The sequence below is a fragment of the Odocoileus virginianus genome, chromosome 3, assembly GCF_023699985.2.
Source record: "Odocoileus virginianus isolate 20LAN1187 ecotype Illinois chromosome 3, Ovbor_1.2, whole genome shotgun sequence".
Taxonomy (NCBI): Eukaryota; Metazoa; Chordata; class Mammalia; order Artiodactyla; family Cervidae; genus Odocoileus; species Odocoileus virginianus.
The window spans coordinates 7,678,975-7,693,063 of NC_069676.1; the positions used below are offsets into that span (position 1 = coordinate 7,678,975).

A 14,089-nucleotide genomic window follows, 5' to 3' on the forward strand; every position below is an offset into this window, starting at 1 on the left:
GTATTCTTGCCTGGAGAATCCCATGGACAGAGGAGCCTGACAGGCTATAGTCCGTGGGATTGCAGAGATCTGGACCTGACTAAAGTGGCTGAGCATGCACACATGCGGACTGTAGCCCGCCAGGCTCCTCTGTCCAAGGAACGAATACTGGAGTGGGTTGCCATGCCCTCCTCCAGGAGACTCATGCTTCGGGTACAAGTTAATCACTAAAGGGATAGTGCCTATGGCTTGAAGTATATACAATGGCCCATCTTCTGGAACCCAGCCTCCCATATCTGTGCGTGTGTGCATAGTCACTTCAGTTGTGTCTGACTCTTTGTGACTCTGTGGACTGTAACCCACCAGGCTCCCCTGCCCATGGGATTCTCCAGTCAAGAAGTGGGTTGCCATACTCTCCTCTAGGAGATCTTCCTTGCCCAGGGATCAAACCTCCATGTCTGAATCTAAACTAAGTTATCTTTGTTTACTTCACAAAAAACATCCTGATAATGTCCACCTGTAAATGGCTTCGGGAAAGAAGAAATGACTACATCCCCTCCAGAGCCTGGCTGGAACTAGGAAACAGTTGCAACACCTCATTCCCTTTTACTTTACCTACGCTTTACCACTCTGTTCTATAAAAGAAACAAGCATTCAAACACAGAAAGATGGTTCTTTGGGACACTTGCTCACCATTTTCTTGGTCTGCAGTCTTTCCAAAGCGTCTCTATTGCTTGTCCCAACAACAAGTAAGGAATTGGAATTGAAAGGTTGCTGCTGAACGATAAGACGCCAGGATTCTTGGCCTCCGGAGGAGACAAATTCAATCCAGGGCCAAAGACGAGGCTGGATTGCTCAGAGCTTTTGTGTAATAAAGTTTTATTAAAGTATAAAGGAGATAGAGAAAGCTTTTGACACAGGCATCAGAAGGGGTCAGAAAGAGTACCCCCCTGCTAGTCTTCAGCTGGATGTTATATAGTCACTAGCAGTCTGTTAATGAAAAGAAAGAATGTCTTAAAACTCAGAATGGCACCAGATAATTCATCCCAGGCCATAAAATGATTGACTTGAATCTTGTAGAAGGGCAGATTACCAAACAATTAGTTTCATTTGCATAGATTAGGGGAACAATATCTGAGTATAACATATTGGTCTGTCAAGTAGTTTCTGAGCCATTTGGTGAAACTTACAGAGTCTGGGGTGAATGCATAGCACATTAACATAGCTTAAGACAAACATTTCCACAAGAAAAATGTATTGGTTAACTCAAGGTTTGAGAATAGTTAGCTTAAGGTGAAACCAGGTGTCATGGCAACAGAGCATTTTAAGAGAAACCTCCTTTTAAATTTGTATAGAGAAGGAAAAAAAAAATATCGCGTTTGTTTCCTCCTGCCGCTTAAGAGAGATAAAAATGTCTGGCACTTGCAGCCTATTTCCTCCATTTGGAGACCCCTGGCCTTCCTGCCTGTTACCCTCTCAGAATCAGCAACAACAAAAGCAACAACAGCAAGTATTCCATATGATCTATTTTATTTGAGAAGAAATTATCTGAAGGGATCCATGCGGTTCCTTGAGATAAGTGGGAATTTCCAAATATTTCACAAACAAGTTTGGGAATACAATGATGAGAGTTGAAAAATGAAAAAGGGAAAAATCCTGGTTATAAGAGATATTACAAAATGTAAAATAGAGTTACATAAATTGTATAGAGAATTTGAAATAAAAATAGAAATCCACCCCCTCCCCTCCCCCCCCAAATGGAAGAGGCATGTTCTATGTTTTTAGTCTCATCAAAGAGTGGCAACATTTGGCCCTTATGTTGAGCTTTGCTACCCAGGGTGCTTCTTAAGTCCTAGGATAAATAGGCCCTTTTAGAGACACCTTTCCAAAGAGTATTTTCAGACCTCTCTTTAAGTCTTTATTTCTCAGCCTGTAGGTGAAGGGGTTCAGCATGGGTGTGACCACAGTGTACATCACCGAGGCTGTTACGCTTGAGTGTGAGCTGTGAGTAGCAGCAGAGCTGAGGTACACTCCTAAACCTGTACAATAAAATAAGGAGACAACTGAGATGTGAGATGCACAGGTGGAAAATGCTTTATACTTCCCCTGAGATGATGAGATTTCACGTATGCAGAACATTATCTTAGAATATGAATAAATGATACCAAAGAGGGAACCACCAGCCAGGAACACAGCTACAAAATACATCACCATGTTACTGAGAAAAGTGTCAGAATTGGCAAGTTGGATCCTTTGATTGAGTTCACAGAAAAAGTGAGAAATTTCTAAGACTGTACAGAAAGACAGTCACCACATCATTAAGCGTTCTAACAAGGAATGCAGGACACTGATCATCCAGCACACCAGCACCAAAAGCCGACAGATCTGGGGGTTCATGATAACTGTATAGTGCAGGGGGTGACAGATGGCCTCATACTGATGATAGGCCATCATGGTCAGGAGGAAATCGTCCAACTCTGAAAACAGAATGAAAAAGTACATCTGGGTGATGCAGCCTTCAAATGTTATGACTTTGCTCTGGGTCGGGATGTTCCACATCATCTTCGGTGCAGAGGAAAAGTTAAAATTTTACATAACCTCTTGTTCCATAGGGTCGCACAGAGTCGGACATGACTGAAGCGACTTAGCATGCGTGCATGCATTGGAGAAGGAAATGGCAACCCACTCCAGCATTCTTGCCTGGAGAATCCCAGGGATGTAGGAGCCTGGTGAGCTGCCATCTATGGGGTCGCACAGAGTCGGACACGACTGAAGCGACCTAGCAGCAGCAGCAGCTCCTTCTGCCTTGGTAACTCAGCTTGCTCCTTGCAAAGCCTGGATCACGTAGGTCATGTAGTCTGAGAAGGTGGGGACTCACAATATTAGGAACTGGAGCTTATCTCATTCACCCATGTCCTGCTTTTTGCAGTCGCCAAGCCCTTGCAAATCTGCTTAATCATGCCTGTCCATGTATAAAAACTCTGCAACCCCTTTGTTTGGAGCTCAGAGCTTGGAGTGTTAACTCCTCTGGGCCCGCCAGGGTAATAAGCCTGAGCTCTCCAACTCTCCTAGTGTGGTGCTTGGTTTCTCGAGTACTGGTTTCTGCAACATTTCTGGAGGCCCCAGCGAGATTCCAACCATGCCGGCCCCTTAAGTTGCCACACTGGTGGCTTGGCTGGGTTGGAGCAAAGAAACCCCGAGACAAACAAGGAGACATGCCCCCTGATGGTATTCCGGGTTCTCTTTCAGACCAGTGTTCTGACTCTCCAGATGGCCGATACCCAACTGGACTCATTGGAGGGACGGACCAACCCACCAGGAATGGCCACAGGATCAGGTAAGGCCCCAGGGCCAGTCCCCAGTCAGATTCTACTCCAACCGGGAGACTCATCACCTCCCTGGAGCTCCCAGGAAGGGAGCAACAGTTAAGGAAACCTGGGGATACGGGAGAAAGGAGGCGTTGTGATAATCTCTGAATGATTTTGAGTGTGGGATTGCTGATTGAACGGAGTGAGAGAAACTTTTCATTTTGGAAACTGCAAAACCAATTCTTTTTGCATATACAATTAAAAACAACTAGCTTGTTAAAAGGCCTATCTAGGAGAAACCTTGAAGTTAACCCTTTCCATGTCCTTAAAATACAAAGCCAACTTTGCCTGAGACCTCAGCCTTGGGCAGATTAGAACTTCAAGCAAAGGGAAAAAAAAAAGGGGGGGGGGGTGAAAGATATTTTAAATCTCAAATAGAAAACTATAAGATCTCTGTCAATCTGTCTGTCTGGATTTATGTATGTCTCTGCGTATGACTTTTGTTTTTTTCTGATAATATTGTTGAAGTTGTAAATGAATTCTAATTTAATTGGCCTTAAGAAAAGTAAGTGCTTACAAATCAAGCAATTCTAAATACAAGAAAAATTAACCTAAATAAATTTCAGATTCATGTAAACTGGGAAATAGTCAATATTAAATATATAGTATTAATGCTTGTTTGCTAATCTAATAAGGAAGTAGGAGGTATGTTTTTAATAAAAAAAGGTATAAAAATAAAATTACATTTTATGAAGGGAAAAAACGTAGGTCTGACTTACAGGTGGCTGTTACAAAAAGTGATTAGAAGGTTTGTGGAAATTGACCCTGAAAAAAAAATTGTGCATGATTAGGACTGACCAAGTTTAAAATAAATTTAATTAAGTTTACCTAAATGAGTTTAAAGTAAGCTGGTGCAAAACTTGGTTTCAGCCTTTCTCTCTGTTAAGAGGACATACTTTCTTCAGATGTTGAACTGCTTTTAATAATAAATTTAAGTTTCTTTACCTCTTAACTGATCTGTTCTATATTTACCTTTGAAATCTTTCGTTAACCTTGGTTAAGTAAATAACTATTATTTCCCAGTAACTTATATTATCCTACCTGGCTGTTATAAATCCTTTTGATATTTATTGACAAAACTTCCTAAATAGCTTGACTTCTAGCTAACTTTGGGATGCTTCAGAGGCCCCCGAGACAGATAACTTAGTAGCTACCTGGGTTCATTGGACACGTTAAATTACATGGGAAGTACTGTTAGAGGGGTGATAAATCTTTTCAGGTTATACTGTATGGTTTATGTTACTAAATAGATATCTTAAAATTGTGTGAAATTCATATAGATCTGATATACCCTGATAAAATATGGTCAATTATAATTCTAGTTATCATATTAAAATTTTATGACCAGGTTTCTTTGTCAATTGCAATAGAATCAGATTTTAAACATGTCTTCTATGGTTTTACTCTCATGCCTTTAGAAGAATACTGCTAGTTCTTCAAGATTTATGGAAAAGACTTTCTAAGATTAAAGAGATAAACAAATTTTGTTTTTAACAGTAAGCTGGTACCAGACTAGAATTTGGCCTTCTCTTTGTTTAGAAAGCAAAGTTTTCTTAGAATGAAGCTTTCGATAACAGATTATAAATTTCTTTGTCTTTAAGTGATTTATAGTTGCTTTTAAAATCTTTTGTTACTTTGGTAAAGTAAATAAACATTTAAGATTATGGTACATGTAGACAAAGCTCATTTTGCTTCTACAAAAAGTAACCCCTCACGGTAAGACTTTTGCTATCCTGATGTTCTTAAAACATGGCAATAGTCTGCTCCTAAATCAGGAAATTAAAAATGGATAAACAACCCTGAAAATCAAAGAGCCAGGGGTATGGGAAATCCAAGATGGCGATGGCCGCTTGGCTTTTCCCAGCTTCCTGACAGACCTCATTTTTATTTGATGGGTTAAAGCCTTCCCTGGCTACATTGTTAATGCCCTCACAATGAGTTCTAATAAAAAAAATTCATGTTTCACTGAATATTAAGTTCTAGTTTTGTTAATTAAGGTCTGTGCTTACTCACTTCTGAGATAGTTCTTTGTTATGTTATATTGCTAAAAAGTTTAATTAAGTTATTAAAAAGTACACTCTAAGATAGTTTCTAAAGCTTATCTCAGTAACCAATCTTTGGATAAAGGTCCGATGCTCCATGATGTACAACCAGGAGATGAACACTTGGCTGTAATCATTTCACTGAGTCAGATGACCTGGGGTATACTGGACTATACCTAATGAAAGTTCTTGACTTAAATTCTTGCTTGTGATCTTACTAATAACTGCTATCTATATTATTTTCTATGTAGCTTGCTTCAGAAGATTATTTCTTATGTTACCAAATGCATGATTGAGCCTGTGATAAACTGCTGACATGCAGTTCCACACAAGATCAATAATTGTAATAGTGTAACTCTAGATATGGGAAGAAGCAACAAGAGGAAATATTTTCCTGGACCAGGAGGCTAGTAAGACAGGTATGGTCCAGAGACTTTTGCTACTTACAAGGAAGGCCTAGTCTAGTGACAACACATTGAGTGGCCGGTCAATGGAATCTTTGTTAGACCTGGTAATGAGCCTTCCCAGGACTACAGGACACAATGACCATGAAATGTTCTCAAAACATGGTCAAATATGTGGCTATGAAGGGGCCCTGCTGACTGGAAGTTGACCCTTGCCAGCTGCCTCTACAAAGATTAAATCATAGCCACTACAAGATGCTGACCTTCCACATCCCCTTGAAAGAAGTTCAGGGTGGAGAAAAAAAATAAGGCACTCGGTGCTCTGGGAGAAACCCAGAAAAATAGCCGTTCAGATAGTCAAATGTTTTTAGGTAAAGATTTTTATGAGTCCAAATTCTTGCATCTTCTCATACCTAGAGAAACACTAATGTCATGAACCAATGTCTGGACCTGGTTCTCCTGGCTAGCCCCACAACATCTTTCCTACTTCTATTAATCTTTGGGCCATATAGCCTTAACTTTTTGTTAAGTTTGTTTCTCCAAGTAGTAGTATGACAAGAATATACCCTGGTTAACACCCAAACAATGCTGGAACAAGCTGTCTTATTCTGTGGACTCTCATCTCCCTATGTAAGTGCATCCCAAAGTCATCAGGCTAGTCTCCCTTTGAGATCTTATACAAGAGACCACCCCCAGTGATAGAAAAGCTCAAGGGAGGCCACCAACAACTAGCTGACCAGGAGATGTCCCAACACCTCCAGGCCCTGGGAAAATCTTCCACCATATCCCCAGTAAACGTTAGAAAGGACACCCATTCCTTTGGGCAATTGGGCTCATCCCTATGAGCCAGGAGATGAAGTATGGGTTAAAGATTAGAAAAAACAAAACAAAACAAAATAAAAACACTTTGGCCAGTTTGGGCAGGCCCTCACACGGTCGTCCTGGCAACCCCTACTGCTGTTAGAGTTATAGGTCATCCCTTGAATCCACCACACCAGAGTCAATAAGTCAGCAGCTTCCTGTGATGACACCTGGAAGGCAGTTTGGGACCCCCCAAACCCCCTCAACGTCCAGTTCCAAAGACAATGGCCCTCACCCATGAAGGACGCTGAGCCCTGCCCTAGTCACTCCAGAAGCTGACTAGTCAACACCCGGCAGAAGCTTGAGGATTCTTCAGCCTTGCTCCAGCCACACTCCAGCAACTGGCTGGTCAACGCGTGGTTGGAAGCTTGAGGATCCAGCTATCAAAATATCAATGGATTTTCATTGTCAATTCTGGCTCTATCCCTAATCAGTATTATTGCTGTGCTCTTCATTACAGGACCAACTAGTCTCCCTGGCTGAGGTGGTTTTACAGAATAGCAAAGGGCTTGACATACTGACAGCTGAAAAGAGAGGACTCTGTCTCTTCTTGAATGAAGAATGCTGCCTTTATGTAAACCAATCAGAAATAGTCAGGGACATGGCCCAACAGCTAAGGGAACAAATCATAAATTGGAGAGATAAACTAGCTAATTCCTGGGGTAACTGGAACAATATCTGGAGCTGGGCATCATGGCTTCTCCTTTTAACTGGTCCTGTCTTCATGTTCTTTGTGGTGGGTGCTCTTGTTTGGCCCTTGTATTCTCAATGCCACTACCCAGTTCATAATCTTTCAAGTTAAATCCATAAATTTACAAATGGTAATAGTTCAATATAGCCCTTTAAATGATGGGGAGCTCTAAATGTCCTACCAAAACATGAGATGATGCTTTCTACAATGAGTGATAGAAGCATCAAGAGGGGGGAATGAAGAGGAAAAGTTAAAATTTCACATAACCTTCTGCTTCTTCTGCCTCTATAACTCAGCTTGCTCCTTGCAAAGTCTGGATCACGTAGGTCACATAGTCTCAGAAAGTGGAAACTCATGATACTAGGAACTGGAGCTTATCTCACTCACCCTTGTCCTGCTCTTTGTAATCACCAAGCCCCTGCAAACCTGCTTAATCATGCCTCTCTATGTATAAAAACTCTGTAACCCCTTTGTTCAGGGCTCAGAGCTTGGAGTGTTAACTCCTCTGGGTCTGCTGGCTTAATAAAGCTGAGTTCTCCGACTCTCCGAGTGTGGTGCTTGGTTTTTTGAGTATTGGTTTCTGCAACATTGGGATAGTGGTGGAGGTGAAGCAGATGTCTACAAAGGACAGGTTGGAGAGGAAGAAGTACATGGGAATCTGAAGGTGGGAGTCTGAACTGACAGCCAGAATGATGAGCAGATTTCCAAACAGTGATCAGGTACATGGAGAGGAAAAGCCCAAATATGAGGGGCTGCAGTTCTGGTTCCTGTGAAAATCCCAGGAGAAGAAATTCTGAAACTCCTGTGATGTTCCTTGTTGCCTACAAGGATAGAGGAAAAATAACATGGAAAATTTGCTACAAATAGACATGTCTCACATTGTTGAAATGTTACTTTAAAATTTTGCTGTCAAATATTAATTTTAATATTTTCCCATGGAGTTTGCAGGAATATTAGGGTGGGTGGCCATTTCCTTCCCCAAGGGATCTTCCAACCCAGGGATTGAACCGGCATCTCCCGCACTGGCAGGTGGATTCTTTACCACTGATCCATCAGGAAAGCCCCAGGGTATTAATTATGGAGGAATATACAATGAAGAAATTTCTTACTACTTTTTATGATGGTCCATAATTGACCATGTTTTTATATTGAGAAAGATCCATGTCAAGGAATGCCTGGAAATACTTGTTTGCAACAATAGCACATGTATTTCACAGTACCTGAGACATCTATTTCACAGTGCCTTCTGTGAAGTAAATAAAAAAATTTTTAAGATGTTAAAGGGCATGTGCTAATGATCTTACTTTGGCAATATTTCATTTCTCATGAGGCTAACTATGTATGTGATTTTGTTAGCCGTTTACTTTCTCTACCACAAATTATCTGTGTCCTTTGCTTTTTAAAATTGGGTTAATTCTCTTTTTATATCAAGATGTAACAGTTCTATAGCAAAACATCTTTAATGATTTTGCAATGTGTATAGGGTTCTGAGAAACAAAGCCTTCTAAAATTTCATCATGGATAAAGAATATCACAAATAAAGCATCATATATAGCATGTTCGATTGTGGCAGACACAATGAGGAAAATGAAAGCAAGTACGAGGAAAGGAATTAGTGTGGCTGCTCTTTTACATGGGTGTTCAGGCAAGACATGCAAATAGGGCCCTGAAGAAAGAATGTACTTGTATTAGATGTTAAAGTTTTTTTTTTTTAAAGTCAGTCTCTGGAGGAACATGAGCAGGAGGGAGAGTGATGAGTGATGGTGTCAGAGGATGTTGAGGAACCAGGTGGCCTCCCTGCTGCTGCTGAGACCTCAGATCAGGTGTCCCTGTACACAGCACACACCATGTCCCTCTTTGTTGTTTAGTCGCTAAGTTGTGTCCGATTCCTTTGCAACTCCATGGACTGTAGCCCACCAGGCTCCTCTGTCCGTGGAATTTTCCAGGCAAGAATACTGGGGTGGGTTGCCATCCCCTTTTCCAGGGAATCTTCCCATTCCAGGGACCAAACCTGTGTCTCCTGTATCTCATGCATTGATAGGCAAATTCTTCACCCTGGAGTCACTTGGGAAGCCACTATGTACCTCTAGAAGTTTATGAAACTATTGCAAAGTTGGCCTGTGTGTTTAAATGACTCTTCTCTAGTACCTTCTGTTGATTGTGTTCTGGCCTCTATGAATGATAATCACGTTGGAATATGAGCTCAGTATCCCTGTTCTAATGATATCTCACACTCCATAGGGCATCACACACACACACACACACACACACACACACACACACACACACATGCATGCAGTAGACCCTGACTTCTGAGGGTGTGTTATTATCACAAATTTTTCATTCCTATTTATGCTCATTGTGTTAGAGGTTGATACAGCTTAGGCTGGTCAGATCAGATTATATACAAATGGCATCTAGAAAATCTAGTTTTTAATCTCAGGTATGAATAAACTTGTAGTATGATTTTTTATGTCCATTTTCTGCCTTGTATCAAAGATACAGAAATAATTTTTCTACTGGACAAGTATGCCTGTATGTGTATAGATATACATACATATATATGTTCTTTCTCTAAAGCTTGATTTCAAGATATGTATATATATTGGGAGAAAGACAGAAGGAGAGAGAGAGAGAGTGAGAGACAGTGGACGCAAAAGGTAGTAAAGACCTAATTTCAATGGCTATTCACTTCAGGATTATTGCCTGGAGAGTTCCATGGACAGAGAAGCCTGGGGTACCATCCATGGGGCTGCAAAGCATCAGACACGACTGAGCAATTAGCACTAACACAATCTCCGGTGGTTCTTAAGAGAATGTGGCAAAGAAAAGCTTCTTTGGTTCTGGTGATATTTTACCTGCTGTTATATTTCCTTGATTTTCAGGAAAAATAATGCATAACAGAAATAAATTTATCCAAAGATAAAGTGCTGATATCTTGATGGTCTGAAACACTTATGGATTGTACATCCTCAAGAGAAAAATGAGCAAAAGGAATAAGCAAAGTTTCACAAAAGAGTGTATACAAAGCACAATGACAATGAATTGAATGTTGGCTATTTTTAATAGCAGGCAACAAAAGTTGGTTTTCCTGTGCTTCCTTTATATATATATGTATATTATATGTATAATAATATACATATATACATATACAGAACACATATCATATGTATAATATATATACATATGATATATATGTATATATGTATATTATATGCATATAAATAAAAAATATATTTTTTCAGATGGTATAGCTCTTGTTTATTTGTTTCAATGACTGCATAATATGTGACATACATATTCCACAGTTAAACAACCAATTAACTTCACCAGAGGATATTTATTTACACCAAACAAGAAACCAGAGTTGTATACTAAATGACAGGCATATCTGATTATATAATTTTAAAATTTTTTTTGTAAAGCAAAAATAGAACTGTAAATACCATAGACAAATGTTAGATTGAAAAAAAATCACTGCATATGCAGACAAAAAATTACCATCTGATATATAAGAAAGTCTTCAGAAAATGATAATAAAAATATTTTCTAAAGCATAATTTTATTTTATTTATTTATTTTTAATTTCTTTTTTTTTCCATTTATTTCTATTAGTTGGAGGCTAATTACTTTACAATATTGTGGTGGTTTTTGCCATACATTGACACTAATCAGCCGTGGATTTACATGTGTTCCCCATCCTGAACCCCCCTCGCACCTCCCTCCCCATCCCATCCCTCTGGGTCATCCCAGTGCACCAGCCCCGAGCACTTGTCTCATGCATCCAACCTGGACTGGTGATCTGTTTCACACTTGATAATATACATGTTTCAATGCTGTTCTCTCAGATCATCCCACCCTCGCCTTCTCCCATAGGGTCCAAAAGTCTGTTTTATACATCTATGTTTCTTTTTCTGTCTTGCATATAGGGTTATCATTACCATCTTTCTAAATTCCATATATATGCATTAGTATACTGTATTGGTGTTTATCTTTCTGGCTTACTTCACTCTGTATAATGGGCTTCCTTTATATTTATATGACTGTTTTAACATGGTCTGATAGCATAGGAGGAAAATTTCTTTCTCCCTTTTCATATGTGAACTCATCTATTTGTTGTTCTTGGACTTTGACATTTATATAAAGACATGAAATAAAAGAATTTAACAACATGAATGAGGCTCATAATATAAAATTACATTGTCAATGACTTGGAAACAAAAGAATATAACAGAAGTATTTTTAAAATGTAGGGAAACTGTAGGGTCGAATTTATCATTTCATCTTCTATGAAGATTTGGTGATTTCAATGTGCTTAGGAAGTTAAGGGTGATCTTCGGTCAAACAGTGGTGGAAAATGCCTTTCAAATAATGGATAAGTGTGATTCAACATTTGGAAATGCATTTAGATTCAAAAGTTCAAAATAATAATAAGGAATAGCAGATGCAAAATTTTTGGAAAAACATATAAAGGCAGTTTCTTAGCACTAATCATGCAGAACTTTCATTATCACTTTGTTTAGAACAATAATCTGCAAGTGAAGAATATTAAAATGACAGTTTTTTTTCTTTCATAAAAGGAAGCAATGGAAAGAACACATGACACCTTTGTCTATGAGATTTCCCAGGCAAGTATACTGGAGTGGGTTTCCATTTCCTTCTCCAGGGGATCTTTCTGATCCATGGATCGAACCTGTGTCTCCCGCACTGACAGGAGGATTCTTTACCACTGAGCCCCCCGGGGAAGCTAAATATATATGTACGTACATAAAGTAAATAAAAGCATAGATCCAGCTTGTGGGAAAGCTCTAATTCTTTATTTGAAAGAATGCAATGAAAAACAGAAGCAAAATTCTTTCATCCTACCATACAAAAGCAAAGGGCTCACTGCTTGAAATTTGCTAAGTAGAAAGATCTTAAATCTTCTGAACATACACCATGTCCGACTCTCTGTGACCCCATGGACTGTAGCCCTCCAGGCTCCTCTGCCCATGGGATTTTCCTGGCAAGAATACTGGAGTGGGTTGCCATTTCCTTCTCCAGGAGATCTTCCCGACCCAGGGACTGAACCTGGTCTCCGCATTATAGGCAGATGCTTTACCTTCTGAGCCATCAGGGGAGTCGAACATACACACACAAATACACAAAACAGTAACTATTGTTACTTAGCTTGACCTGATGATCTTTCCTTAAGTTATACACATATCAATGCATTAGGTTTTATACCTTTAGTATATATAATATCTATACATCAAGTGTCTCAATAAAGATGTTTTGCTAAAGAACTGTTACATCTTGATATAAAAAGAGAATTAACCCAATTTTAAAAAGCAAAGGACTCAGATAATTCATGGTAGAGAAAGTAAATGGCTAACAAAATCACATACATAGTTAGCCTCATGAGAAATGAAATAATTCCAAAGTAAGATCATTAGCACATGCCCTTTAACATCTTAAAAATTTTTTTATTTACTTCACAGAAGGCACTGTGAAATAGATGTCTCAGATACTATGAAATACATGTGCTATTGTTGCAAACATTTCCAGGCATTCCTTGACATGAATCTTTCTCAATATAAAAACATGGTTAATTATGGCCCATCATAAAGATTAGTAAGAAATTTCTTCATTGTATATTCCTCCATAATTAATAGCCTGGGGCTTCCCTGATGGGTCAGTGGTAAAGAATCTGCCTGCCAGTGCGGGAGATGCCGGTTCAATCCCTGGGTTGGAAGATCACCTGGGGAAGGAAATGGCCATCCACTCTAATATTCCTGCCTGGGAAGTTCCATGGACAGAGGAGACTGGCGGGCTGCACTCAATGGGGTTGCAAAACAGTCAGACACGACTTAGTGACTAAACAACAACGGCAACAACATAGTTGATACCCATATCAGCGCTCCAGTTAATTGATAAAATATTTGGATACATGTTCTACTTTTACTGGAAGCACTTTATGCCTCTCATCTCTCTTCAAATTGGGCTTCCATTCCTATAATTTAATTGTCATCCCTGAACGTTGCCTTACTGAATCCAATGTTCACTTCGCTTTTTTTGTATCATAAAGTTACATTGATATTTAATCCAGCAAACAAACAACCACAGTGATCTCTGTGCTCTGGGTGGAGTTGGTGCTCAAATGGCATCAGGTAAACATTCTTGGATTTCATTTTCTCTGATTTTTTTCATCAGTTGTCTTTTGGGTTCTTGGACTCACCTGCATGGGAACTCTGAGAAGTTCTTTGTGTGGAAATCTGAATCCCTTCCTGGACACTTAAGGAGGAAGACTGCAGCTGTGTCCCCAGACAAGACAGCAGGAAGGGGTCAAGCTTTGGCCTTTTATAGCCTCAGGACTCCAAGAGCAAAAACTGCGTCTCAATCATGCCCAGGCTGTACAAGCTCCAGGATGCAGCAGAGGAGGCATTTACAGCTCTCTAAGTCTGCTCATTAGATACATTTCCCTCATGGTGCTACTGTTATAGCCATGCTTTCGGGAAACAAATTCACTCGGAAGGACAATGCAGATAGTGGAGTGCAGTTTATTACACCAGCGGGTCCAAGGCAGAGTCTCCTCTTAGCCAAGGACCCCGACCAGCATTTGTGAAAATCTTTTATACTCCATGTGTTTGTGTCCAAACCCACCACCCCAATTCCCTTGAGACTTACATAAACAAAGGTAGGGTAAATACAACTACAATAACCCCATCATTCACGTGTTATGTGTTCAAACAGTGAATGATCAAT

At 39.7% G+C, this 14,089-nt stretch overlaps 1 pseudogene; it reads right to left on the reverse strand.

The window, feature by feature from the left end:
- Positions 1 to 1,824: 1,824 nt before the first annotated feature.
- Positions 1,825 to 13,568, reverse strand: LOC139032628 (olfactory receptor 7A17-like; annotated as a pseudogene).
- Positions 13,569 to 14,089: the final 521 nt, after the last annotated feature.